Source organism: Camelus bactrianus, chromosome 32 (assembly GCF_048773025.1).
Source record: "Camelus bactrianus isolate YW-2024 breed Bactrian camel chromosome 32, ASM4877302v1, whole genome shotgun sequence".
In the NCBI taxonomy this organism is placed as follows: domain Eukaryota; kingdom Metazoa; phylum Chordata; class Mammalia; order Artiodactyla; family Camelidae; genus Camelus; species Camelus bactrianus.
In genome coordinates, this window is record NC_133570.1 from 16,183,589 (window position 1) to 16,211,042 (window position 27,454).

At 46.5% G+C, this 27,454-nt stretch overlaps 1 long non-coding RNA gene across 2 annotated transcripts in view; it reads right to left on the reverse strand.

The window, feature by feature from the left end:
- Positions 1-202: 202 nt before the first annotated feature.
- The window catches only part of LOC141575775 (uncharacterized), a 40,475-nt gene continuing 13,223 nt past the window's right edge, over positions 203-27,454 (reverse strand). For both annotated transcript variants that reach the window (XR_012503585.1, XR_012503584.1), the window contains 2 exons: positions 1,201-1,263; positions 203-418 (listed from right to left, as the gene is read on the reverse strand). This is a non-coding gene — a long non-coding RNA (uncharacterized LOC141575775). The remainder of the gene's footprint in view (positions 419-1,200; positions 1,264-27,454) is intronic.

Below are 27,454 nucleotides of genomic sequence, written 5' to 3' on the forward strand. Positions count from 1 at the left end.
AAAATAAACAACAAGGTCCTACTGTAGAGCACAAAGAATGATATTCAATTTCTTTTAATGACATATAATGGAGAAAAATCTGAAGACAAGAAATATATAAGTATTTACATGTATAACTGAATCGCTTTGCTGTATGTGCGAAACTGTTACCGAGTCCAAACTCCGCTCACTGCACGACAGGCCAATAAATCAAAAGATGAGGTGTTGGGGCAAAGAATGGCAACTTTATTTGGAAAGCCAGCTGACTGAGAGGATGGCCAACTAATGCCTTGGAGAACCATCCTCCCCCAGTCAGAATACAGGCTCATTCTATACAAAAAAAAAAAAAAAGGCGGGGTGCGTGTTAGTTGTTGTAAACTTCTTGCTGTAGGAGTTCTTTGTTCCCGCAGCTGTCCGCGTGCGCCAGGCCATGGTGCTCCTGCAAAACCGCCAACAAAACAAATGTTACTTTCTAGTCTGCAGCTTGTTGTTCCAGGAGTGCAGAAGTGCTGACAGCCTTAAAGGCCAGCGCCCGGAGAACAGGCTCTCCTATTTCAGGCTACAGGCAACATTGTTTCCCAAAAGGTGCAGAGCCGGCAAGGCTGCGCCTGGAAAACAGGGCACAGGGTTAAAGGAAAAGGAACAGATCTAATGTGGAGTCAGATTTGTTCTTTTCTATTACATCACCAGTATTTGTCATTATTTTTTAAACTGCGCATGAAAAGATGCTCAACTTCGCTAATAATTAGAGAAATGCAAATGCAACCAACAATGTATTGAAAAATCCGAAGTAATCAAAAGCAGAGCACAGGACAGTGAACCCTCTGTGCCCATCTGCTGCAAGGATCACGAACTCCTGCCACTCTTGTTGGACAGATACTCAACATCCCTGCTCCTATGCGATTCTGGGGTTTTTTTGGGGGGTGGGGGGAAATGAGGCTTATTTATTTTAATGGAGATACTGGGGACTGAAGCCAGGACCTTGTGTAGGCGAGGCACGCGCTCTACCACTGAGCTGTACCGTCTCCCCCTCCCCAAGCTTTTCTGACGCACATCCAAGCATCATTTCAGCCCTAAATACTTCAGTGATTCAATACTCAGTTAACTATATTAAATTACCCATTATCCCAATGAACAGGCACTAAACTCAAAACAAAACGCCTTGAGCCCTCTGGCCACACAGATGTGCCTCCCCACCCTGGTCAGAGGACACTGGTTCACCTTTCATGTGGACTCTTGGCAAGCTGTTCTGGAAAGGGGCTGCGTGCATCAGGTCACATACTTCTAAAGACCAGAACAGAGAGAGAAGGTCACATTAGGTCATTTATCTCACAGCAAAGATGGACAAAGAAATCAGTGCTGAAAACAAGGCACATCTTTGTCACTTAGTGTAAAATAAATGGAGTCTCGGGGCTGGTGGAAATGTTCTCGGCTGTCCACCGAGGTAGCTGCCGGCCACCTGCGGTGATCAAGTCCTTGGAATGTGGCTGAGGAACTGAATTTTCAGTTTACTTACTTTTGACTAATTTCAGTGTGGACACGCACAAACCCAGCCTTGAACGTGGCCTTTGCTTTCCGGCACTGATGGCCTGACAGCCCTCCCTGCACAGGCAGAAAGAAGGCACTTCCTGTGCAAACAGGGCAGGAGGCAGGAGGAAGGGATGGCACCAGTGTCCCCAGAGCCCCAGACAAAGTTCTGAGCGGTGGCCCTGAACGTGCTGCTGGGTCACTAGCTGCTTTAGAGAGGCGATGACACCCTACACCACGCAAGGCCCATCCATTCTCCAGGAGAACCCAGTGTGGAGAAAAATTTACTTCCAGCATCACAGGGGTGACAGAACTCCCAGAGCCCCACCGTGCATCCACAGATGGTCAAGCACAGGGCACCCTTCCCGAGTCTGGGGCCCGCAAACAGGAAGGCTCCCCCGACTGGTGCCTTCACCTCAGGGCAGAAGATGAGCATGAGTTCCTGCACCTCCTACTCTGCACCTAACCTGCAACCATAATAAAGCAGGTTATTAAACAGAAATCAGAGCGTCAAAGCATATGACTGCCAAGAGTTTCCCTTGAGGAGCTCCCCCAAGGTGACAGCAAAGCTAAGACCGAGAGGAGGGAAAGAAGGCTTTCTGTCCCCAACAGGTGAGGGTCCTGTTGTCACCTAACAGACACCTAATGCAGCGGTCAGCAGCCATCCCCGGCTCCACCAGAACCCCCCAGAGGGAGGCTGACCCCCCAAGCTCCTGGTCACCTGTGCCTGAATCCTGTGCGCAGAATACATGTGACAGGTGCACTCGGAGCCAGCACGCACACGAGCTGTTCCCGGGCCTCCTCTAGAAGTGTGTATGTGTGGCGGGGTTGGGGGGGGGACATGCTCAAGGAAGGAGAGCACCGGATGGTGAGGCACAGCTTGCAAACAGGAACGAGGGTGGTGTCTGTGGGAGCCTATGCATCTACAGAAAGGTAGAGGAATGTCACCACTCATGTGCTGTGGTCTCCAGGACATATTTACTGGCAAGCAAAAAATGCAAAGTGGAGACGGGTGATCGGCCAGCCTGCGCCAGCAGGGCAGGAGGGCATTTGGAAGGTGACTGAGTGCAAGGAAGTGGCCTGGCCAATGGGTGGCATCATGGGGACAGAGCCACACAGACAGGGGTCTCTACTGGTGGTAAAGCACCTGCCTACCAGCGGTGCCCCTCCAGACGGGCCATCCAGCCATTTTTGCTGCTTCCTGCTGCCACAGCCAATGAGCTCAAATTTTTGCCCCCAAACCAAACCACAGAAAGACGGTGAGCGGCTATAAAAGTCAGCATTAGAAACAAGCAGGCAGCAATGTGGGAGGGTTTGGAGAGTGTCATTTTAAGTGAAATAAGCCAGAAAGAGAAAGAAAAACACCATATATCATTCATATGTGGAATCTAAAAAAGACACTAATGAACTCATCGACAAAACAGAAACAGACTCACGGAGTTAGTAAACAATCTTCTCTTACTGGTGGTGGGGAAATAGGGGCTGAGAAGGAATAAATTCAGAAGTTTGAAATTTGCAAATATTAACTATATATAAAACTATATATATATATATATATATATATACTTAAAACAAATTTCTGTACAGCACAATACTCAATATCTTCTAATAACCTTTAATAAAAAAGAATATAAAAATGAATATATGTATGTAATGCATGACTGGGACACTGTGCTATACATCAGACATTGACACGTTGTAACTAACCATACATCAATTAAAAAAATCAAAACAAAGCAGTGTAAAACTATTGTAAAACAAAAAGTTTAACAAGTATACACACATACAAGTTAAAAAGAATAAACTACATTGCGAAAAATTTCAGGTTGGGTTTAGACGGCAGAATTTGAAAAACAAAATGAAACAGCCCTTCTCCAGAAAGCAGAGATTCAGAGCCAGATCAACACAGTCATGGTGTCCCCGGCAGCTGGGGGATGGCGAACCCATTTGTCTAATTTGTGGCAATTTGAAGGCCACATCCACCCTTAACATCTCCATCTATATTAGTGGGAGCCCACATGGATGCCAAATGTACTTTGCCACCACTTTCCTTGGAGACACGAAAATCACCACCAAGGAGAGGTCGGTGTCTGGAGTCTGGATGTGATGGGATGGAGTTCGAGGAGCCAGGTGTCTTCCACCTTCCAAAGTCCACCCGGTGGACCGACTGGAAGACATTACCTCTATTTCTAGAAGGACCAAAGCAACAGTGCAGAATTCCAGGCTGGAGCTGAGGAGGCCGCACTGAGCTTGGCTGCAGGCCATCTTTTTATCTATGTTTCAGAAGTAGCCACCCACTCATAAGTCAAAGCTTTAAGATCAACTGACAGCTATTCATAACATCTTTTCTAGATGCCCAGTGCTACGTTCCTCACTCAGGGGAGTCATTACACAGTGCAGACTTGAGACCCAGGCCCACAAGGAAGGAGACACCAAGGATGTGTGTCAGTGGGGCAGCGGGGCCCAGCCTTCACCCACCTCCTGAGAGCTGGAAGGTCCGTCCGCTGTGGAGGCCGGTCTCCCAGGGCTGGGGGGCCTGTGAGAGTCCCAGACACCTCAGAAAGGCTGTGCTTGTGTCCAGGGATAGACAACGAAAATTTAAGGGTCTGGGCAGGTAAGGATCTCATCGGTCCCAGATTTTTCTTTACCAAAGGTTTTTTTTTTCCCCCCTAGGTATTTTTCATTACTATTTTTATTTATTTTTTTATTTTTTGTGGGGAGGTAATTAGATTTATTTATTTATTTTACTGGAGGTGCTGGGGACTGAACCCAGGACTTCGTGCATGGTAAGCACCCGCTCTACCACTGTGCTATACCCTCCCCCCTCTTTTCCAAAGTGTCTAACACAGGATCACACTCCTTCCAGAAGCCAACAAATGTCCAGGTGTTGCCCTGACAACTCCTTTCAGCTGATGAGAGATGAGTTCTGCCCCTCCAGCTTCAAACTCCTATGGTTCCATAATTATATTTTTCTCATGTGGAACAGAATATAATTATATTATTGTCTGTAATGAGATGTGCTAAGATTATTTTATCATCAAGGTTACCCATTTGTAGGTTAGTCACCAGTGAACCCAACCCATCTTCAGTTATTTCAGACAGAACAATGAAAAGTCAGCAAGGAAACATTTGCTGAAGAAAATCAATCATCTGAAAACTAGAATTTTTAAAAAGATTAAAGTGTAGTGATTTACAAGTTGTGTTAGTTTCATGTGTCTAGCAGAGTGACTTGGTTATACATGTATATCTCTCTTCTTTTTCAGATACTTTTCCATTGTCGGTTATTACAAGAGACTGAATACAGTCCCCTGTGCTGTACGGTAGGCCCTTGGTATGTATTTCAGATGTAGCCGTGTGCATCTGTTAGTCCCAAACTCCTAAATTAGTTTGCTTCCATAATTATTTTTTGTTCATACAAGGCATCCTTGACATTTTCTATTTTGTAAAGGAAAAGCTTTTGACAGTTAAATCTTATTTCCTAAAAGGGCAGCAGGACCAGAAGAGACAGCAGCCTCTAAGGGGTCCCCGCCACCAACCCGATCAATCCCACAGGGCGGCCCCTGCCCTGCCCTGGGGCCAGTGACCAAGGGGCACCTTCAGGCCTGGACACACATGGACAAGGCTGTGCTTTATGTGTGTGTGTTCAGAAAAAGCCACATGTGAGGGGAACTTTCCTGTATTAAACATTTCAATTTCATGATAAGTGATTACTATTTAAAGGAATATTCCCTAACTTACTCGGTTGTAAAACATTCACATGTATTTAGGGTGAAGATTCAGCTCTCCCTCAGCTGTCCCTGGACACCAGCTCCTCAGGGAGCCACACGCCACCTCCCCGCCACCGGTGCTACAGGTCAGGGTGGCCATGCGAGTCACAGGGGGCAGGACAATGAGGGCCTGGGGGTCCCCTCTCTCTGGAAAGGGTCTCCTTGGAGCAGAGCAGCAGAAGGAAAGCTGGAAGATGTGGATCCTGACCAGAGGTTGTACCCAGCATGCTTTGGTTTTTGCAGACACAGGTGTGAGGCGGCCAGTCCCGTGGCACAGCCAGCCCCCTACAGGCCCGGCAGTCTGACTGTCATGCCCAGCACAGCGTACAGGGCACCCTGGTCTCGGTCATTGCAAAACGCAACCCTGCCCCTGCCAAGCTGCCAGGGCCCTGGAGACAAGAGACTGCTTTAAGAAGCAACAGTGCAGGAGGAGAGGGGACAGCTCAAGTTGTAGAGCGTGTGCTCAGCATGCACAGGGTTCTGGGTTCAATCCCCAGTACCGCCTCTAAAAATATATAAATAAACCTAATCACCCGCCGCCAAATAAGCACCAAAGCAGCGACAGAGCAAAGACCTCCGTATACGGATCTAGAAGGCAACGCAATTCCCACTGAAATCCCAGTATGCTTTTTTAATCTATTTGACAAGCTGATTCTAATCCTTCCAAAGCAGAACCAGGATCCACGAAGAGGCAGAAGGTGCTTGAAGACATGAGGTCAGGAACACGTCCTGTCCGGCATCAGGACTGAAGTTAGAGCTACAATGCATGAGGCTATGAGCTGGAAGCCAGGGACAGATGCACAGACCAGTGGAACGTGGAAGAAAGCCAGGAGACAGAGCAGCGTGTCCACCGGGAGCTGCAGGGGGACAGAGTGACCCTGGGGACCAGCAAGGAGAGGCATCGCCCTTCAGCCACTCGAGGAGGGACAACTGGTCACCCCCCCAGGGAGGGACAAACAAACTTCCTCCACGTCTCATATCGGACACCAAAACCAACCCCAGAGGTATTAAAACTGAAACGTAGAAAGCAAAACCTGCAACGTGTACACGGAAAAATGCAAGAATATCTCCACGGCTCCTAGGTAGCAAAGGACTTCTTTTAAGAGACACAAAATGTGTTAACCATGAAAAACAAGTGACTATATTCAAAGAGTATCAGTTTATCAAATACCACCACTACTGGAGTGACAACTCAAGCCACAGACAGGGAGAGGTGTGTGCATCAAATGTAACACAGAAGATACACAGATTATAGTAAAATGGACACATGACACGAAGGGAGCATTTAACAGCAGGGAAAACGCCCCACTCCTCAGTCCTGAGGGAGACGCAGAGCGAGGCCCGTGAGAGCCCGTGTCACACTCACTAGGCCCTCAGTTCAGAGCTGTCCGTGGACATGACCTACAGGGGACAGAGGGACAGGCTAAATGACACCAGAGGCAATCAGTGGAGAAAGTGGGTGTCCCACACATGATTTCTTAGTGCTGAGGGGCTCCTAGTGTCTGCTTATCAGGCTCTCCACACAGCAGGGATGGGGCACATGCAGCTATTTAAATGTAAAATAATTAAAATTCAATAAAATTTAAAAATCAGTTCTTCCGTCACGTGGAGCCGCACTTCGAGGGCTCAACAGCCTCAGCTCCGAACTCTCCATCACAGACAGCGCTCCCGGGCAACGGCGATCTACACCTTACGTGTGTCACATATGTTCATTTAGATGCAGCAAATACTGTATAATAAAACATTGACGATGCTCACAGGGTAAACCATTCTTTAACGATGAACTCCATTGCATATCTGTTTTTCTTTTTTTTAAATGATTTTTCAAAATTTCCAATTTTATTTAATAGAATGGGTTTTGAACAGAATAGAAAAAACTCAATGGTAGTTTTTAGAAATTTATATAGAGAGAAATAGAACATCATCTGCAGAGAAAAAATAGCATAGGAATAAAAAAAATGATGCCATGATTTGTTAAAGCTTAAAAATCGTATTTCCAAATAGGAAAAAAAAGTTTACCTTTAATTTGAAATTTTTTTGTTTTTCAATTGTAGGAAACAAATTCAAATTAAAGTCTAAATAGTCATGAAGAAAACCCTTGCTCCCCTTCCCTTATTAATGATCCCAATAAATCAAGCCTCTAAATCTTCCCCCTCCCAGCACCCCGGGGCGGGGCCCGCCAGACCCAGGCGGGGCTGGGCGCCCACCAGGCTCCGCTGGTGGGGCAGGCAGGAGAGGACGGCGTCGCCCACCTCCCGCAGGTTCTGGAAGCACGCTGTCTTCAGCTCCGCGTATTCGACGACGTCCTTCATCTGGAACTGGAAGATCTCCAGGATGCCTGTGGTGGTGAGGGGTGAGTCTGGGGTTGGGGGAGGCTGGAGGGGCAGGAGATGCCCCAGGGTGCCCCCTGGGGTCCCTGGCAGGAGCATCCTCTGACACGGCCACTGTGCCCACATGGGCATGGCCACCCGTCTCCTGAGCCCAGCACCACCTGGGCCCTGGGCCTCAGCTCCAGAGCCTCTTGTCTCTGTCAGCCCTGTGCAGACAGAGCTCGTGCTACTGTGCTTTGCAGACACTGTGTGTTTTGCACATTGAAGTTTGTGGTGACCCCGCATCAAGCAAGTCTACAGGTGCCATTTCCCCAACAGCATCTTCTCACTTCCCGCCTCTGTGTCACATCGTGGTCATCCTTACAACAGTTTAAACTTAGAAACTTTTTTTAGATTTTTTCCCCCTTATATTATTTTTGTTTTTGCTTTGGGGCCTTGGATTTTCTTATTTATCTACTTATTTGTTTATCTATCTATTTATTTTTAATAGCAGTACTGGGGATTGAACCCAGGACCTCGTGCATGCTAAGCACACACTTTACCACTTGAGCTACACCCTCCTCCCTTAATTTTTAAACCCTTTTCTATTTTATAATTAAAAATTTATTTATGTATTTAGCCAAGTGGAGAGGTAATTATTTATTTAGTTCGTTTTTAGATGGAGGTACTAGGGATTGAACCCAGGACCTTGTGCATGCTAAGCACACGCTCTACCACTGAGCTACACCCTGCCCCCATTTTAAAGTTCATTATTATATTTGTTAGGGTGACCTGTGAGCAGTGGTCTTGGATGTCACTATGCCAAAAGGTCACAACTTGCTGAAGGCTCAGATGTTGGTTGGCATGTTTCAGCAATGAAGTGTTTTTTAATTACGGTGTGTACGTTCTTTAAGACATAATGCTGTTATGTACTTAACACACTACAGTCTAGTGTACACATAACTTTGCATGCCCTGGGAAACCAAACAAGTCAGGGGGCTCGCTTCTTTGCGGTGGTCTGGAGCCAAACCCGCCATGTCTCCCAGGTTTGCTTGTATCTTCCGAGGAGGCATCATGGCCAGCAGATATAGGAAAGGTAATTGATAAAACTCACTTCACAGGCACAGAGGGGAGTGTACTTAATCTGATAAAGGACATCCAGGAAAGCCCTGCAGATAAACTCCTACTGGGTGGTGACACCCGCACAGCTTCCCCCAGGGCTCCTGAGCAAGACAGCGAGTCTCCACTGCTGTCCTGGAGGCCCTGGACCTTGTGATATGGCAGGAAAAGACACAAGGCGTGAAGCCTGGACAGAAAGTCAATGTCGCCTGACTCAATCCGATAGTCAGTGCTGACCCAGTCAGAACTCCCCGAGCTGACTCCAGAATGGGTAGTCACACAGAAGACGTGGAAAAGCCAAAACAACCCCGAGAGGGACAAAGTCAGAGACTTAAGAGGTTTCAAACCCCTCACCCCAACAGGTCGGCCCAGGGTGCTGACCCACAAGGACCCATGGCCCTGCCCGCCCAAGAGGCCATCGCTTCCTCTCGTGGTCCACCGCCCACCCCATCCACCCCCCAGGCCTCAGTATCACCCAGCGTGAGCTCAGACCCTCCCAGGGGGATGTTCCTCCACATGTGTAGCCCCCCCAACAGGCACTAAATAGCAGGGTTCCCCCAGCAACACCGTGTCATCTACACGAGGCGCACAAGGTGCCACAGGCCTGGCCACACAGTGGGGTGAGGACATGCAGGGAGCGGCCCTGAAGTCCACAGCTCTGCCCCAGACCAGCTCTGGATTTGGCCTAAATGGCTTCATCTCCGACATTAAAAATGTCCCCCTCTGGCCAGGATCTGAGCACCAGTTTTATGACCCCAGTGTTACCATCTGTTTCTGACAATGGACTCAGGCTCCCGAGCCAGGCTCACCGACGGTCCTTTCCCTCCCCAGCGGCTGAATGGGTCACCTCGCCGTCTCCCGAGACACCAGCAACAGCCCTGGGGGCTCAGCCTCACCAGCCGACTGCCCATCAGAGCAGTCTCCCATGGGTGGTCCACATGTGGGCTCAAGTCACTTAGCAAGGCAGTCATCCAGCTCTCAGGGAAGTATTAATGGATACAAGACAAAAGGCAGTTTTGTTCCAGACAAGGGTTCCTGCAGTCCAGTTTTATCGTGGATGATGCTTTCTGAGATCACGAAGGCTGTTTGTGTGGGGATCCCCAAACCAGCGCTGTTCAGGCCGTGCAAGTCTGGCACCCCGCAGGGCACCCCCGCCCCAGGGCCCTATAGCCGGCCAGTCAGTGTGACAGACGGGCTGCACCCTGCGTGGAGCTGCCCCCAGGCCTGGGCCGGTCAAGCCCGGCGGGCAGCTGGACCTGGCAGTTGAGCTCCCCTCCCCTCCCTGGTCAGTGATGTTCAGGATCCTGGTGTTGCAGGAGAGCTGAGGTGCACAGGGTTCAGAGCCCTGTCACCCCCGCCCCACAACTCCCACACACCCTCCTGCAGCCTGCTCCTGGCTGAAAGGCTGCAGACACTCAGGCTCTGGTTGGCCCCCACCTCCTCCCGGCGGGGAAAAAAGATGGCAACCTTGTCAGTGACTGCCCAATCGGTCTCCCTCCCTGCGGCCGGGCTGACACTGCCCCCACCCCCCGTGCACCCAAGGAGGTGCCATGCTCACTGGGGGGGCCATACTTGTGCCAAGGCAGCCGGCAGACCTCGGGCATCACCTCCATCAGTGTCCCCTCATACTGCAGGATCGTGCCTCGCAGCTGAGGGAGAAGGTCCGTGTCAGCCACCAGCCCCCACTGCCCCATGGGCTGAGGTGTGACAGGGGTTTGGGAAAAGGAGTCTGTTCATAAAATGCCCTGTGATGACCCAGGACTGAGAATCACTGGCTGGAAAGGAAAGCCCCCCTAACCCCACCCCAGGAAGTGGATGCAGAATCCCCCCCCCCCCCCCAGGAAGGCCGCACAACCGAGGGGCACACACCAGGCTCCTGGCCACCTGCAGCAGCTCCCCCCTGGCCGCCGCGATGCCCTGGTAGCCCGCAGCCAGCAGACGACCTGGAAGAGTGGGGGCCCACGAAGCTGCGGCCGCCGCCGTAAATGCCCGAGCAGGCCAGGCTCCAAGGCTGGGGACAGAGAGCGTCAGTGCTTGACGGAGTCTCGGGGATTTCGAAGCGGCCCCTACGTGCTCGTGAAAAGGAGGAACTGCTTGCCAAAGTGCATGAGTACACAGGGCCCTCGGGTGGAGGGATCCGGAGAACCTGTTAGACCCCCCTTACTGGCATCTATGATTTCAACCTGAAGACATGAAAACAAACTTGCTAAAACAGAAGGAAAACAAAGCCATTTGGTTTTCAACATTTATTAAACTGCTGGTCCTACAAAAGCATTTTGAGGTCCTGCAAGGAGAAATGAAATTACCTTATAGCCTCTTTGCTGCCCCCATGGAACTGCTCCCAGTCTCCTGGGGGAGACATGCAGGACAGACTCTGATGGGGTAGGGGAGCTGCATTCTCAGGGATGCAGGGTGGGCTGGCAGGAAAGGTAATCAGGGTGGCTTCCTGTAAGAGGGGGACCTCCAAGCTTGTCTAAGGACATGGGCACACACTCAGCACGGAGACTCCTAACGCAAGCATTCAGTGCTATGCATTTCCCTCACACACTTCTTTAGCTGCACCCTTCACACTTTGATATATTTGCATTTCATTTACTTCAATGTCTTTTTTTAAAAATGTCCCTTGAGTTTTCGTCTTACCCAAGGTTTATTTAGAAATGTGTTCATCTGCGAGTGTTTGGAGATTTTCTTGTCATCTTTTTGTTACTGATTTCTAGTTTGAGTTCACTGTGGTCAGGTAACACACTCTAATATTTCAATTCTTTTAATTGTTTTGAGGTCTGTTCTAGGATATGGTTTATCTTGGAGAATGCTCATGGGCACTTAAAAAGAATCTGTGTGCTGCTGTCATGGGGTGAAGTGTTCTGTACATGCCAATAGTGTCCTGTTGGTTGAAGGTGTTCGGCTGACTTTCTGTGCACTCATGCTTTCAATTACTAAGTGAGAGGAAGGCTGACTTCTCCAGTTACAATTGTGCAGTTCATTTCTCCTTCCACTTACGTCAGTTTTTGCTTCAAGTGTTTTGAAACTCTGCAGTTTGGTGCATCATCATTTAGGATTGCTGTATTTTCTTCCCTGACCTTTTTATCATTATGTAATGTCCCCCCATCCCTGGTAATAGTCTTTGCTCTAAAATCTACTTTATCTTACATTTACACAGTTACTCCTGGTTCCTTCCTTCCTTCCATCTTTTCTTTCTTTATTAGTGGGGAGGTAATTAGATTTATTTATTTGTTTGCTTCTTTATTTAATGGCGGTACTAGGGATTGAACCCAGGGCCTCATGCATGCTAAGCACACATTCTACCACTAAGCTACACCCTCTCCCCTACTCCTGCTTTCTTTTCAAATCAGAAGGGTTTGTTTAAACATATAAAACTTTTGCAAGGAAGCATGATTTAAAAAAATATGAAAGGAACCCTCCTACACTGTTGGTGGGAATGTAGTTTGGTGCAGCCACTGTGGAAAATGGCATGAAGAATCCTTAAAAAACTAAAAGTAAAGTTACTACATCATCCAGCAATCCCACTCCTGGACATATATCTGGAGAAAACTCTAACTTGAAAAGATACATGCACCCCAGTGTTCATAGCAGCACTATTTACAATAGACAAGACATGGAAGCAACTTAAATGTCCATTGATAGATGACTAGATAAAGAAGATGAGATAAATTTATAAAATGGAATACTAGTCAGCCATAAAAAAGAATAAAATAATGCCATTTGCAGCAACATGGATGGACCTAGAGATCATCATTCTAAGTGAAGTCAGACAAAGACAAATATCAAATGATATCACTTATATGTGGAATCTAAAAAAAAAAGATACAAATGAACTTATATACAAAACAGAAATAGACTCACAGACAGAAAACAAAGCATGGTTACCCAAGGGGAAGTGGAGAGAAGGCTAAACTGGGAGTTTGGGATTAGCAGATACTAACTACTGTATGTAAAATAGATAACAAAAAGGCCCTACTGTATAATGCAGGGAACTATATTCAATACTTTAGAATAACCTTTAGTAGAAAAGAATCTGAAAAAGAACAGATAAATATGCATATATGACTGAGTCATTATGCTGTACACCTAAAACTAGCACATTGCAAAATAATTATACATCGATTACCAAAATATAGATTTGCTCATTACTAAATTCTAAGACCTTGATTAGCACAGATGGCACCTTAAAAAATTAACCAAGGATGTAACTGTCAAAACAACACCAGCGCATGAAATGAACATGCGCATCTGAGAGGTGGGCAGCGGCCCGCAGCACTGAGCGCGTTTGCACAGCAGCGGCATGTTGCTGAGTGGCTGGATTTTGTCCTCATCCTTTCAAGAGCATTGAGTGTTCGTGGGCAGGTGGCCAAGTTGCTTGCAAGTCAGCTGGATCCTTTCGTGACCTGTCAGGGTGTGCGGCAGTCACTCCCCGAGGGCTGGTACTGAGACAGGCCCTTCTGGCAACTCTCTCAAGTGCCCAGTGCTCAGTGAGGTTTCTCCGTTCTCGCGGGCAAGGCCCAGTGAGCTCTGGGAACTATTCCATTTACAGCAGCTCCCCCTCTCCTAGTCACGGAGTTTAATATTCAAGCAAAGACTAAAAAGGGCCCCTAGGTTGGTCTCAGGAGCTGTTTCTCTGTGCACCTCTCTCCTCTCTCATACTCTGCCTTGCAAATTCCAGCTGTTTTGGCTTCCTCAATTTCCAGTCTGTCTCCTCCACCAAGCAAGATGTCCAAAGTGCTTCCAGGCAGAAAGCCAGGGAAGTCAGAGTTCACACCCCTCGTTTCCTTTCCCTCAGGGGAACATCCAGTGAAAACAGTTTCTTCAAAAATTGTGTCCACAGTCCCACTTGTTTAAGGATAAAGAATAAATCCAAACTGTTACTCCGATATCCTAAACGACGTTTATTTTTAAAAACTGGGGGGGGGGGAGCGGTAATTAGGTTTGTTTGTTTGTTTGTTTGTTTAATGGAGGTCCTGGGACTGAACCCAGGACCTCGGGATGCTAAGCACACACTCTACCACTGAGCTATACCCTCTCCCCAAACAACTGTTAAACACCGTATTTTGACCGTATGTATTTCTCAATCCAAAGAGCAAAATAATGGAAACAAATACTGAATTCCGGTTAGTAGTTTGCGTTTTGCAGGGGGTAAGGTCAGTAATTCTGAAGCTACTTTCTGCACAGCCTAGAACTGAGCAAATGAGGGCATACACTAAGAAGATGAAACAAGAACCCTCAGTGTAGAAGGAAGTTACAGAAGTGGAACTGAAGCCTGCAGTGCTGAGTGGAAACTGATGGCCACAGTGTGAATACATGGCTTTAGTAGGCAGACAGCAGGGCGGACGGAGGCCCACGGAAACGTTAGGGGTTTAGCTGTGTCCCCCCAAAACAGAACTTGTAGCCCTAATCACCAGTCTCTCAGAATGCGCTCATTCAGACACAGGGTTGTTGCAGATGTAATTAGTCAAGATGAAGCCATTCTGGAGCAGAGTGTGCCCTTAATCCAATATAACAGGGCTGACGACCTCACAGGAAAAGGACAGAGACACAGAAGGAAATCACCATGTACAGACAGAGACAGAGACAGAGACAGAGATGGGCTGGGTTGCAGGCCAGGGACCACTGGCCACACCACAAGTGGGAAGTCCAGAAAAGTCCTTTCCCTGAGTCCCAGAGGGACCAGAGGCAAGGACACACATAACACCCGGGCTTGGCTTAATTTTAAAATATTCTCCATTAAAAGGAGTCCTGGTGAATTGCAGATTTCAAGGATAAGGTAGGAGAGTTCCAAGATGAACCTGGAAGCCCCTGTGGTGCAGAAGGCAAGGCAGGGCAGGGCAGGGCTGCAGAGCCCTGGGGACAGCCCAGAAGACACAGAGACGAGGCGGGAGGGGATCCCACCGACTCGAGCCACAGAATCAAGTCCTGCCAGTAACAGATCATAACCCCGTGTTAGGATCCCTGAGTCCTCACTCACAATAAATGAACAAATAAATAAACACTAACAAGCACACACAGCAGAATGCCAACTACTACTGCAGATGGAATGAAAAAGCTCACACATCACCACCGTTCAGCCGCCGCAGTGAGAACGGCTTTGGGTGAGAATCAACAGGTGCTGAAATCAGTGTTAAGTGTCCAGGAGCAGCTTGTTTAAGGTCTCAGATTATCTCCTTATAAATTACTTATCAACTTCAAACAGAAAAATGGTACCACGCCAGCAGAGAAACTTGGCAGCCACCTCCCTGAGCACGGCCAGTGGTGGGACAGCCTCGTGGAGCACCACACTCTACTCAGGACACACCCGCCTTCGGTGCTGTTCCAGCCAGAGGCCCGACTCTGAGCCCAACTGCTGGCTTACTGCCAAGGCTACAGCACTGTCGCAGTGAGCAGCTGCACAGGTTACACTGAAGTCACAGGCCACCTAAGCGCCCTCCCAGAGTCACCAGGAATAAACAGCAAAACAAGCAGACACGCCAGACAACAAAGGCAGTCCTGGTCTCCTGCAAGCAGCTCTCGGGAAACCCTGACGCAGGAATTAAAACACCGGGCGCGCACTGCGGTTCTCACCCTGGACACACAAAACACCTTTTCCAGCTAATGAAGCATTAAGGGTTCCACCAGAAGACCTAAAAATACAGAATGGCTCCTGCCAGCACCGACAGAAGGGAGAGGTCCCCCAGATCTGCTCTGGTGTGTGCCTGCCTGAACTGCACCCCAGGTTTCTGGGCCCGAGGAGGCTGAGGTCACATCACACTGGTCCCAGCCAGCACACGTACCAAGGTTGCAGCTCTGACACACATGACACTGGGTTTCCAAGTGATCGCCTGGCCTCCAGGCGCCTGGGCTTTGGGTGGGCTCTGCAGACCCGCCCGCGGGCTCCCAGCGCAGCACCAGGCGAAGGCAGCCTTCTGCTCACCGACATGATGTCGACATCATGGAGGGCAGGCTCAGGGGACTGAGGGCGGAGGTCCTGACCTGAGTTCTTGCCACCTTGGCTTTGACGTCGGGGATCCTGACGCCAGCAGGACAGGCAGCCCTGGACAGCGGGGCTGTTCCCTTGCATCAGCCACAGTTGGGGTGAGGGCACCCACGTGGGCCCAGCTCAGAGGGCGGAGCCTCAGAATCTCTTTCCGTAACTCCACACTCCTCACCCAGCTTCCACCCAGATGCCCGAAGCATCCTTCAGAAAACAGTGATTCAGCAGAAGGGTTTACAGCACGTGCCGACGTTCCTCCTCACGTCACTTTCACCTGCCCCTCCCCCCGCCGCCCCACAGTCCTTCCACGGCTCCTGGTGTTTCTGAGGCCTCGGCCCATCTTAATTATTGTCACCAAGATGACCAGGACAGGCGGGCGATGTGTGCACACAGTGCAGTGGCCACAAAGGGGGCCCAGGGGACATTTCAACTGTTCCTTTTGCAAGATCTCTGGGAATCCCTTAAAAGGGAGACAAACGCTTGGCAATCAAAAATGCAATCCAAAGTTAACACCCCAAAAATCACAGCTCCTGGGTAGCCTGATTCTGCTCCCCCTCCCCCGCCCCCACAGTAACATACTTTCTGGACTTGCCGACACTGGGGTTCTGCTGTGTTTCCCCTTGGGAGGTGCCAGTTCTAAGCACTGGGCAAAAATCATTTAAGGGACATAACAGAAATTCATTGCAAAGGTGAAATGGTTCCAAATGGACTAACCAAAGCAACGAACATCTTGCAAACATTGGCCATGACTTCAACAGATTTTCAGAAGCATAACAAGCATGTATATACCCTTGCTAACACGGCATGCTCTCCTTTGAGATCACATGGGGAAAAATGTGTATTTAACAGTATGACTATTGACACTATTTCTGCAAAATAAAAAAGTACATTGTCTTTGACCATATGGCTAAAACTCTAGAAGACATTTTTACAATGGAAATCATTAGGAATTTAATTATTTCCATGTATATATATATTCTAGCTTTTCTACAATTATGGGGAATTACTTGTATAATAAAAATATTTTTTCAGTTAATTCTAACTCTATAACAACTTTAAAAACACCTGTTTCAATAAAGTGGGCACTCAGAAGGGAGCTGACAGGGCTGAGTGGTCTCTCAAGTTTGCTTCTGGTGGCTTATGCCCAGCCAGGCGTGGGGACCCCCGACCCAAGGAGGCTCCTCCACCTGTGGCTCCTGTGGCCACGGCCCCATGTCCCCTCTGCTGCCTGGGGCTGGGCCAACGGCTCTGAGGCACAGCTCCACACACCAGGAACAGGCCTGCCTCCCCACAAGGAAAGCAACGCTGGGTCCCAGACAGACGAGGGCAACAACAGGTATGATCAGGCTGTAGGAGGGCCTCCCTTCGACCCTCAGGGTCAAAGCTCAGCCCCTCTGGATCAAAAAAATCTAGGCCTAGACATCAGCCCTGATTAAGCCAGCACGTGGTGGGATGTTCAGATGCAGTAATGAAGCAAAGTAAAAGCCAAAGACACTTATTTTTAAGCAGTGGTGATGACACTCACAGAGACGCTCACATACACGCACACACTGTCTCTTACACACCCACCATCACTCATATTCCCCCACTGCTCTCACTATTACTCACACACTCTTACATACACGCACACTCCTGAATGTGCTGACACAGAACAGGGCGCAGAGAGGACAAGCCTCAGGCAGGTGGACGCCCAGAGTGCAGGGGCCGCCCCAGGACGTGGGCCGCTTCACGAGGCGGGACCGCACGACCCTGCGGCCAGCAGCCATGCCACCCACCCAGTGGGTGGCTTTGTGCTGCTCAATATAGGAGTGAAATGGTAGGCGGGTGGGAGGGTGGCTGACCAGCTGATACTCATGTCCCCCAACAGCTCAGAGTAGAAGCAACAAAAAGAGAGGCGCCCAGCACATTCCAACGTCTGCAGACTTCAAAGTGTGCAGGCAGTGCCGACCCGGCAGCCGCCGTCCTCGGGCAGCACGAGCCCCACCCCGAGCTGCAGGGGCCGCTCCGGGCGGGAACCCCGGCCCCGCCACGCGGTCCGCCCGAGCCGCGACCGCGCTGCACCCCCTCGGGCTGGCCCACGGCGGCCCCTGCTCACACGGGAGACCAGGAGGGCCTGAGCACCCTGGACGCGGGAAATGATGGGAGACGGGGGGCAGGGTGGAGGCCCTGAGAGCACCCCGCTAGATGCCCGCTGGCGGGGCGCCCAGCATCCCGCGGCGGCGGCGGCGGCGGGCGGGCGGGAAGCCGGGGCCGGGCTCCAGGAGGACGCGGGGGGTGAGTGTGCGGTCAGGCCCCTGCTCAGCAGCGTGTGGGTCACGCGGCTGATTTCCAGGAGGCCATCCAGCTCCCACGGGACCAGAGGCGGGGTGTGAGGGCAGAGCCGGGCCTGGCACCGCGGCCGCCATCCCCCACACGGGCGGCGGTGGGCGGTGGGGGGCTGCGCCGCGGGGCCCCAGGGCCAGGCCAGGAGCGCACGGGGGCCTGGCAGGGGACACGCACTTGCTGCCCACACCCCGATTCAGCCCGTCCTCTCCACTGCTCCTGCAATGCCCTCCTTTCCACGGTTGTACCCCCAGGGCCACTGTCCTTTCTCCACTGTGGTCACCTCCCCACTGTCCACTGCTGGCCTCCAACCCCCTCATGGGGCAGAGAGCACTGGGATGTGTCCACAGCCCCCCGCTGGCAGGCTGTGTGTCCTCAGGTGTTGGCCTGAGTCAGCATCCGTAAGGCACCTGAATTTGTTCCCAAGCACAGCCTCACCACAGAGAGGCCAGCACGTTCAGAGCCAGCCTCCCAGGCTGTCACACTGACTGTCCACAAACCCGCCCAGGTCTGCACTAGCCACCACGCAGCCACCGGTCACATACAGCAACGGGAACATGGCTGGTCTGAACTGAGGTGCACTGTGCGTGAGACACACAAGATTTCAGAAACCGAATGTGAAAACAAAGAATTTAAGATACCCACGTCAATTTGCTTTTATAATGACTGCATGTTGAGCTGTTAATCTGGGGGCATAGTGGGTTAAATAAAACAGATTATTAAAATTAATGTCCCCTATTTCTTTTTCCTTTTCTAATGTGATGTTTAAAACAATCTCCACGGCCATATTCTACTTGTACTGGGCGGCATGGGTCTCGGTCAAAGCCTCAACCAGTGGTTTTCATTTGAATCACATAAGACCAAGGCCAGGGAAGATACTGTGGCCCAGACCAAGCCAGGCCGCAGGAGGGGCCCCTGGGGGCCTCCGATCCTGGACAGCCGCTGGATCCTGAGGAAGCGCTGCAGGGCTCCCTCACCCCCACCCCACAGAGATGCCCTCTGCTCAGAGGGCGCCCCAAGGGGACACCCCCACCCCCAGAAGCTGCTTCGCAGGAACAGTCTTCCTGGAGTCCTTGCCTGCAGACTTTACTCTTGGAAGATTGAAATGGCACAGACTCCTTAATTTGCACTTCCTTCCCTGCTGGCGATCAGATTTTCTGTCCTTGATCACACTGCTCAGACACCCAGGGGACTTTCCTTCTCCTTTAAAGCCCAACACTTTCGCTACAATAGTCCTTGGTGTTGGCCACCTTGGGTCAGTTCTCCCAGGCATGTGATGTAGGCTTTATATATATATAAATACATACACACATATATATATATACATACACACTCCATTCTTCATTTCATCAAAGTTAATTCTTGAGATACCACTTTTAATATTTGTTCCATCTTGTTCCTTTGATTTTCATCCTCAGGGATGTCTATGTGTGTTGCATCTTCACTGACCACCTTCTATGTGATTTTCTCTCAATCCTTTTTGTCTGTCTCTCTTTTCTTTTTCTTTCTTTCTTTATTGAGGTATAGTCAATTTACAATGTTGTGTCAATTTCTGGTGCACAGCACAATTCCTCAGTCATACATGAACATACACATATGTTCATTTTCATATTCTCTTTCACCATACGCTACTAACAGATATTGAATATATTTCCCTGTGCCATACAGTATAAACTTGTTTATCTGTTTTATATACACCATCTGCAAATCTCAAACTCCCAGTTTCTCCCTTCCCACCTCCCTCTCCACTGGCAACCACAAGTCTATATTCCATGTCTGTGAGTCTGTTTTTGTTTTATATATAAGTTCATTTGTGGTTTTTTTTTTTAAAGATCTACATATGAGTGATATCATATGGTATTTTTCTTTCTTTTTCTGGCTAACTTCACTAGAATGACATTCTCCAGGACCACCCATGTTGCTGCAAATTATTTTATCATTTTTAATGGATGAGTAGTATTCCATTGTAGAAATATTTCACAACTTCTATATCCAGTCATCTGTTGATGGACATTTAGGTTGTTTCCATGTCTTGGTGAATGTAAATAATGCTGCTATGAACACTGGGGTGCAGGTGTCTTTTTGAATTAGGATATATGGATATATGGATATCCTGGATATATGCCCAGGAGTGGGATTACTGGGTCATATGGTAAGTCTATTTTTAGTCTTTTGAGGAATCTCCATACTCTTTTCCACAGTGGCTGCACCAAACTGCATTCCCACCAGCAGTGTAGGAGGGTTCCCTTTTCTCCACAACCTCTCCAGCATTTATTGTTGGTGGACTTTTGAATGACGGCCATTCTGGCTGGTGTGATGTGATACCTCATTGTAGTTTTGATTTGCATTTCTCTGATAATTAGTGAGATTGAGCATTTTTTCATGTGCCTATTGGTCATTTGTATGTGTTCATTGAAGAATTGCTTGTTTTGGCCTTCTGCCCATTTTTGGCTATATAATCATGATCCCATGACTCCAGAAAAGTAGGTAAAACACAAAATAATCAGCCCCTCAAGCTGTGACTTGAGGGAAAAAAATACATTGGACTCAGAGACAAGGAAAAAAGAAGCTACCCACATTATATCACAGAAAAAAAACAACAGGACAGAGAAGAGCCACATGACCATGAACATGACATTGTCCAAACACATGAGAGCAAAAAAACAAAACAAACAAACAAACAAAAAGACAAGACAACCCAATTGAGAAGGAAACAATCCTGGAAAAACTGTTAATTTTCTTCAATACAGAAAACTTGTGGTTATACAGTAGGAAAAGGATCTGAATGTTTGGATATGTATTTTGAAGAATTTAGCAGTAAAGTGCCATGCATAATTTTCATGGAAGTGATTCATGACAGGACAAAAATGAAAAAGGACACAAATTACTATCACTTTCCACTTCTGGCTATAATGGAGGAAAAGGGACTCACTTTAACCTACCACCGTAAATAATTAGAAAACTAGAAAAAATATATGGGAGGAAAAACAAATGAGGTTAACAGCCACAACTGGCCCGATGTACTACCTGAGAGCAGTTTCTAGTTCCATGTGCGGGTGAAGGAACCCAGACAGAGGCTGCTGCTCTCACTGAATTGAGGAGCCAGATACCTGAGTCCAGAGAGGGTGGGCATTTAGGATTTGTGGGTCAGGGTACGAAAGAAGAGGAAGCCACACAGAAAGAAAGCTCGGAAACCTGAGGAGGGATCCCCTTACGTGTCTGGCTGAGCACAAATCTGATCATGTGAGCAAATCAACTATCCCAGGTCAGAAAAATAAACCACAAAGAAAGTAAGCAGAGGATTCTTCAAAGCTTATACAGAGCTCAGAAGTGTTCATACTCCCACCAGCCAGAGAAGACAGGCCTGTAATACATGGAGCACTGGGTAAAGTCTTCAGAAAACCATCACCTTATTCCTGGGGTAAAATTAGCCACAAACTAAAGGTTGTTCTGGACTACCCTAACACAGTCTAAAGGCCATCTTCCAAAGGATTTGACTCATTCCAAGTAGTTTAATTTCACACCCCTCCAAAAAATCTGACAGTGTTTAAAGGAGAGACAAAGTCAAACACAGAAAAACAGTAAAATCAATAATGATCTGCATCCAATCACAAATTACTACACATGTGAAGAATCAGGAAAATATTTTTTCTCCAATTACTAGAGGAAAAAAAAACAGACATTAGAAATAAATTATAGAGATGATGGAATCAGTATACAAACAAGTTAAAAGTTATTATAAACATGTTATAGGAACATTAGAAAAACATACAGGAAAAGAAACACGATGGGGGAAAAGTGAAAGATAAAATTCCGTCTATAGATCCAAGAAACTCAACAAATCCTAAGCAGGATAAATATAAAAGAAAACCACTCAGAGGCAAGTCATGGGCAAACGGCTGAAATCTAGGGACAAAAAACCTTAAAATCAGCTGTGGGTGGGTTAGGACCAAAGGAGCTAGAGAAAAAGACATTACACACAGAGGAACAAAGGTGTCGATGACAGCACGACTCTATACAAGTCACAAGGTAATTCAGAAACATGTTAAAAGTATGAGAAAAAAAAAAAAAACTCAACCTAAGATTCTATATCCAGTGTAAATATCTTTCACAAATGACGATGAAAGAAAAAAAAGTAAAATGAACCCTTTTTCAGACATCAAAGCTGACAATTCATCACCAGTAGCCCTGCACTGAGGAAATGTTAAAAGTTTTTCAGGCAGAAGAAATAATCCAGCTGGAAATCTGTGCTGACACAAAGAATAGTGCCAGAAATAATGAATATATGAGAAAATTTAAAAATTTCTTTTCTCATTTTTAAAATCTCTTTCAGAGTTAAGTGACCGTACTTAAAAAAAAACACTACATAATGTGGCATTTATGATGCACGTACATTTAAAATGTATGACAACACAGCGTGATGGAGGGGAGGAGAAATAGAAGCATACCACACATCAAGGGGCATTTTACTTGAAGGTATACACTGGTAACTTACAAATGTACGCTGTTCACCCAGGCACAGCTTCTAAAAATATATAGTAAACAGGTATATTACATAAACCAAGAGCAGAGATAAAATGCAATCATTTTTAAAGCAAATTAATCTCAAAGAATGTAAGAAATGAGGAGTAAAAAAAGACTATGAACAGAAGAACTAACAGAAAAATAGGATGGGAATTTTAAACTCAATCATATAAATAATTACATTAAAAGTAAATGATCTAAACATATTAATTAAATGACAGAAAGTAATTTTCTTCTTTTTCAAAAAAGAAAATGTAAATACACACTGTCTAAAAGACACTTTAAACACACATAAAAAGATGAGTCAAAGTAAAAGGGTTGGCAAAGTTACACCATCCAAACACTAACCCAAAATTAGCCCGGAGGGACCGCCATGTTATCAAAGTGAATTTTAAAACAAGCAACCGCCCCCAAATAATCTGAGGGATAAAGCAGACATTTGATAACGCATCCAAAGGCTGTAACAGTCCTAAGTGTGTATCACATAACAGAGCTTCAAAGTACATGAAGAAGCTGACAGAAATGCAAGTAGACAAATCTGTAATTATAGTTGGAAATCATAACAGTCCTCACTGAACAAGTAGACAAAAAACAAGGATTGAACACTATCAAACAACGTGACCCAGTGAACATTTACACAACATTCCACCCAACAAAAGAATACACATTCTTTTCACAGGCACATGGAGTGTGCACCAAGACAGACCTCAATTCTAGGTCTTAAAGGATGTCTCCCTAAAATGTGAAAGGCTGAAATAACAGAGCGTGTTTTCTTCCTACAGTGCAACTAAATCCGCAGCAGAAACTTGGAAAAATCCCCAAATATTAAGAACTTAACACACTTCTAATGAGCACATGGGTGAAAAAAGAAATCAAAATGGAAATCAGAAAGTATTCTGAATTTGCTGCAAAGAGCACAAGGCTGATGTGAATGTTCCACACTATTTTTACTACGGTAGTGGTTATACAACTACATACACCTCTAAACATTGTTGAATTTTATTGTATAGAAATTATACCTCAATAAAACTATTGTTTAAAAATTTTAAAGAAAAATGTTGAAACAAAATGGCAGGCATACGGGTATTTGGCCTTTCTCTTCCTTTTCCCTAAGTTATAAACTTTGTCCAAAAATAAAGTCCAGAATCAAAACCAAAAACAATTCAAAACATTTCAACTTGCCCTCCTTGAGGAAAATAAATAAAATCAACATTGTATTCACCTCCAAGAAACTATTAAGCATCCTATAATGACTCATTATTCATAAATAACAATATTTTGCTAATAGGACAGATGTAAGTAGTAAGAGATTGGGGAAATAAAAGATTAAATGGCAGCCAGTGGTCACAAGCACCAGAAGAGCTGGGGGACCAAACATCAAGGCACAATGTCAGCTGAGAAAGGAGCTACTAGACCATGTTGAAGAACTTCTGAGCGATACTGTAGGTCCGACTCAACATTTAGGCTGAAAAGCTAAAAGTAAACCTGGGAGCCTGCTATTCACTGCGTGTTCCGATAACAAGTTCCTTTGTTAACCATTGCCCCCGAGACTGGAAATATGTGTTTGTGGATATTTCAGTCCTTAACCAACCAAATTTTTTTGTGTGTACAACATTTTGCATTTTCCTCACACACGGTATCTTGCTATTCAAACTGTATTTCAGGAACTAGCTGCACGGGTATCTCCAGGAGAACTGTTCCAATACAGCATCTTGGGCTCACCTCACATCTACTGATCCCAGAATGACTCAGGCTCTACCCCGATGCACCTGATCCCCACCGTGATCTGCATACATATTCAAGTGTGACAAGCTCTGCAACTGCTCTGCATACGGAAGTTCCCTGACTTCCACCAGCAGTGAGAGCCTTCTTTTTCTACGTGCTTGCTTTAATCTACGCATTTAACGTTAAGTATGTTAATCAGGCTAGTGACCACCGGTGCTACCATTTTAGCAAGATATGTCTTATCTGATGTCACAAGTAATGCACTGATTAGAAAAAGTTCCCAAATGAAATAAAACAGGGGTAGGCAAGCTACAGCCCAAAGGCCAGCATCTGTTTTTTCAACAGAGCTGTACATTCATTCATGTGTGTATTTTCTATCACTGTTTTCATACGACAGTGGCAGGGCTGAAAAGGCAGAGCTTGCAAAATAGATGCCAAACCTACAGAAAGTTTACTCAAGCACTCAATTTCGTTAGTGCTGACTGGTTATAACCACCTTTTCCCCCCACTATAACAGGAGTTCTAACCTGAGATCCGTGTGCCTCTATAGGGGATTCACGAGCCCCTTGATTTTTACAATAAAAATTTCTAAGAATGTGTATATATATATTTGATTCTGGTTTCCATACTTAAATCTTTTATTCATTTATTCATAATTTTATCTGTTTTAATAAATTTACTACACTAACTAGAACTATCAAGCCATGCAGAGTAACAGTGAATGAGAGCATTTGCACTTTGCTCTTGACTTTAATACAAATATCTTTATTTTTCATCATGTAATATATTCATAATATTCCACTAAGGTTTACTCCCATTCCTACTTTAGAAACCTAGTATTTTAAAATTCACATGAAAATCTGGCTAAAATGATGTGTTTAAAACAAACATTTTTTTTTTTTTTTAAGCTTCACATTTCACATCTATAAATGGAAAAATGAAAAAGCCAAAACTATATATGTCTCCTTTATTTCAAACATGTATTCAATTCTTTAAATGTACAGATAGCTCGCTAGGTGCAAAAAATAGCCTGACTAGATGAACTTCTTGTTTAGAAACAATTACTGGACGTAATGATAGCTGACACTTACTGAGCACTTGCTGTAGCTTTTCATGTAAGCCACTCAACTGACCTATAAAGTAAGAACGACTAGCCTGTTTTAAAGAAAACTGAGTTGGGGTATATCTCAGTGGTAGAGTGTGTGCTCAGCATGCATGAGGTCCTGGGTTCAATCCCCGGTACCTCCATTTAAATAAATAAATAAATAAATAAATAAATAAATAAATAAATAAATAAATAAATAAATAAATACAATTAAATTGAGATCTATAAGAAGCCCAAGGTCACACAGCAATTAGGAGACAGTGCCAAGGAGACAACTTTGGTTTCAATCTTCATAACTTTCTAGAATAATTTTATTACAAGGGAAGTTACTGGTTCACATTTTTGCTATGACTAAAAAAAAAATGAAAAGAAAAAAATTATCTAAATATAGCATATAATAGGGATCTTTTAAACCAGTTTAAAATCTAAATTGACATCTACCTTGAAGACGTGGAAAAACATGTAACAAAATAATACAGAAGAATGTACTTCTTATACACCAAATATAGATATTTGATTTCCACAGCTAGTGACTGAAATTGGCACAGTTTCCCCTACAGGAGCCCATGCCAGTCTCCAGCTCCTGCGCTACTTGGCTCTGTCAGACGCCACAGAATTGCCTGCTCCCACACGTGGAGTCTGCATCTACTTAACTGAGATTTGTTCCTATACCTTAGCAACCAGTCAAAAGCTCAAAAAGTAGGGACAGATGCAGCTCTAACACCAAATCTCACTGAGACACTTAAATATTCACTCCTCTCCTCAACCATGTCTGAATAGACCCTGGCCTCTGATCCACTCGTATTTGTTATCTTCTCTCCCCTTTGATACAGATCTGATGCCCTAGTTCCAAGCTGCCTACTTGTCTACTCCAGTTCCTAATCGGCTACCCTATTCCTGACCCCTGTTACTTGCTAGACTCTCCCAGGTTCCATCAACCTATGAAAATATATGCCCTAATAAACGCCGACAATATCATTGCTTCTGTAAGAACAAGCATGAACCAAGAGAAATCATGAGCCAAGCAAAGGAACACCAGACACAGATATGAATACAAGGTGTTGTGTTTCTTGCAAATCAACGTGCAAATCCTACAAAGGAAACCTGGCCCAGAATCTATAGACTTTTCCATAAATGATAAAGCATTCTCCATTATGATCTCATTCAATTCCCATACTTCCCAAACAACATTCTTTCACTTGAAGTATTACGGTATTACTTGACAACAGTACTGGCACCCTCCCCACCTTTATCCTCCTCAAGACTATCCAGGTAGTCCCAGAAGCAGGAGTGTATCCCATAATTACCCCCAAAATATCTTGTGAAAAACATCAACCCTAGTGGAGAGCCCTGCCTCCCCAATGCCCCTTTTGTACCACAAACACAAGCTTTAAATGACCAGGGGGAAACCTGTCACAACTGTCTGAAAGGTGCACAGCATTGTCAAGACTTCAGCAAGCACACACGCCTGCTCAGCCAGAAGCCAGGTCTCCAGCGATGCTCCTGATTAGAGGAGCTACTTAAGAAGACTAGTGTACATGTCTGTGCCCTAGTTGCAAATGAAAGGCTGAGGAGTCTAAATTAGGGAGATGAAATTCTTAAGGCTGAAAATGTACCAAACAAAGCAAGATTTAAAAGGTTCTAGACAGTCAAAGCTCATGACAAATAACTGGCCTCCGCTCTCGCCCCACTGCAGTCTCCTTTTCACACAGCAGCCAGAGGAACAATGTTGAAGTGAAGTCATATCATGTCAGTCTTCCGCTCAAAACCTTCCAAAGGTTTCCCAGCTGCTCTAAGTCCTAGCCATGGCTTGCAAGGCTGACACGATCCTTACAGGAGGCTGCATTTCCGCCACTCCACTCGCGTATCTGTCTCACCTTACCTTCTGCCACTCTCCCCTTACTCTGCAGCCACGTGAGCCTCAACGCCTGTCCCTCTGCCTGGACCATCCTCCCCCAGAGCAGCGCTGGCTGCCACACTTCATTCAGACATCTGCTCAATTTCTTCACGAGCTGTCTCTGATCATCCTGTCTGAAAGCCTATGTCCCAATCACACTCCTTCTAGCCCTGCTTTGCCTTCCTTCACACTATCATT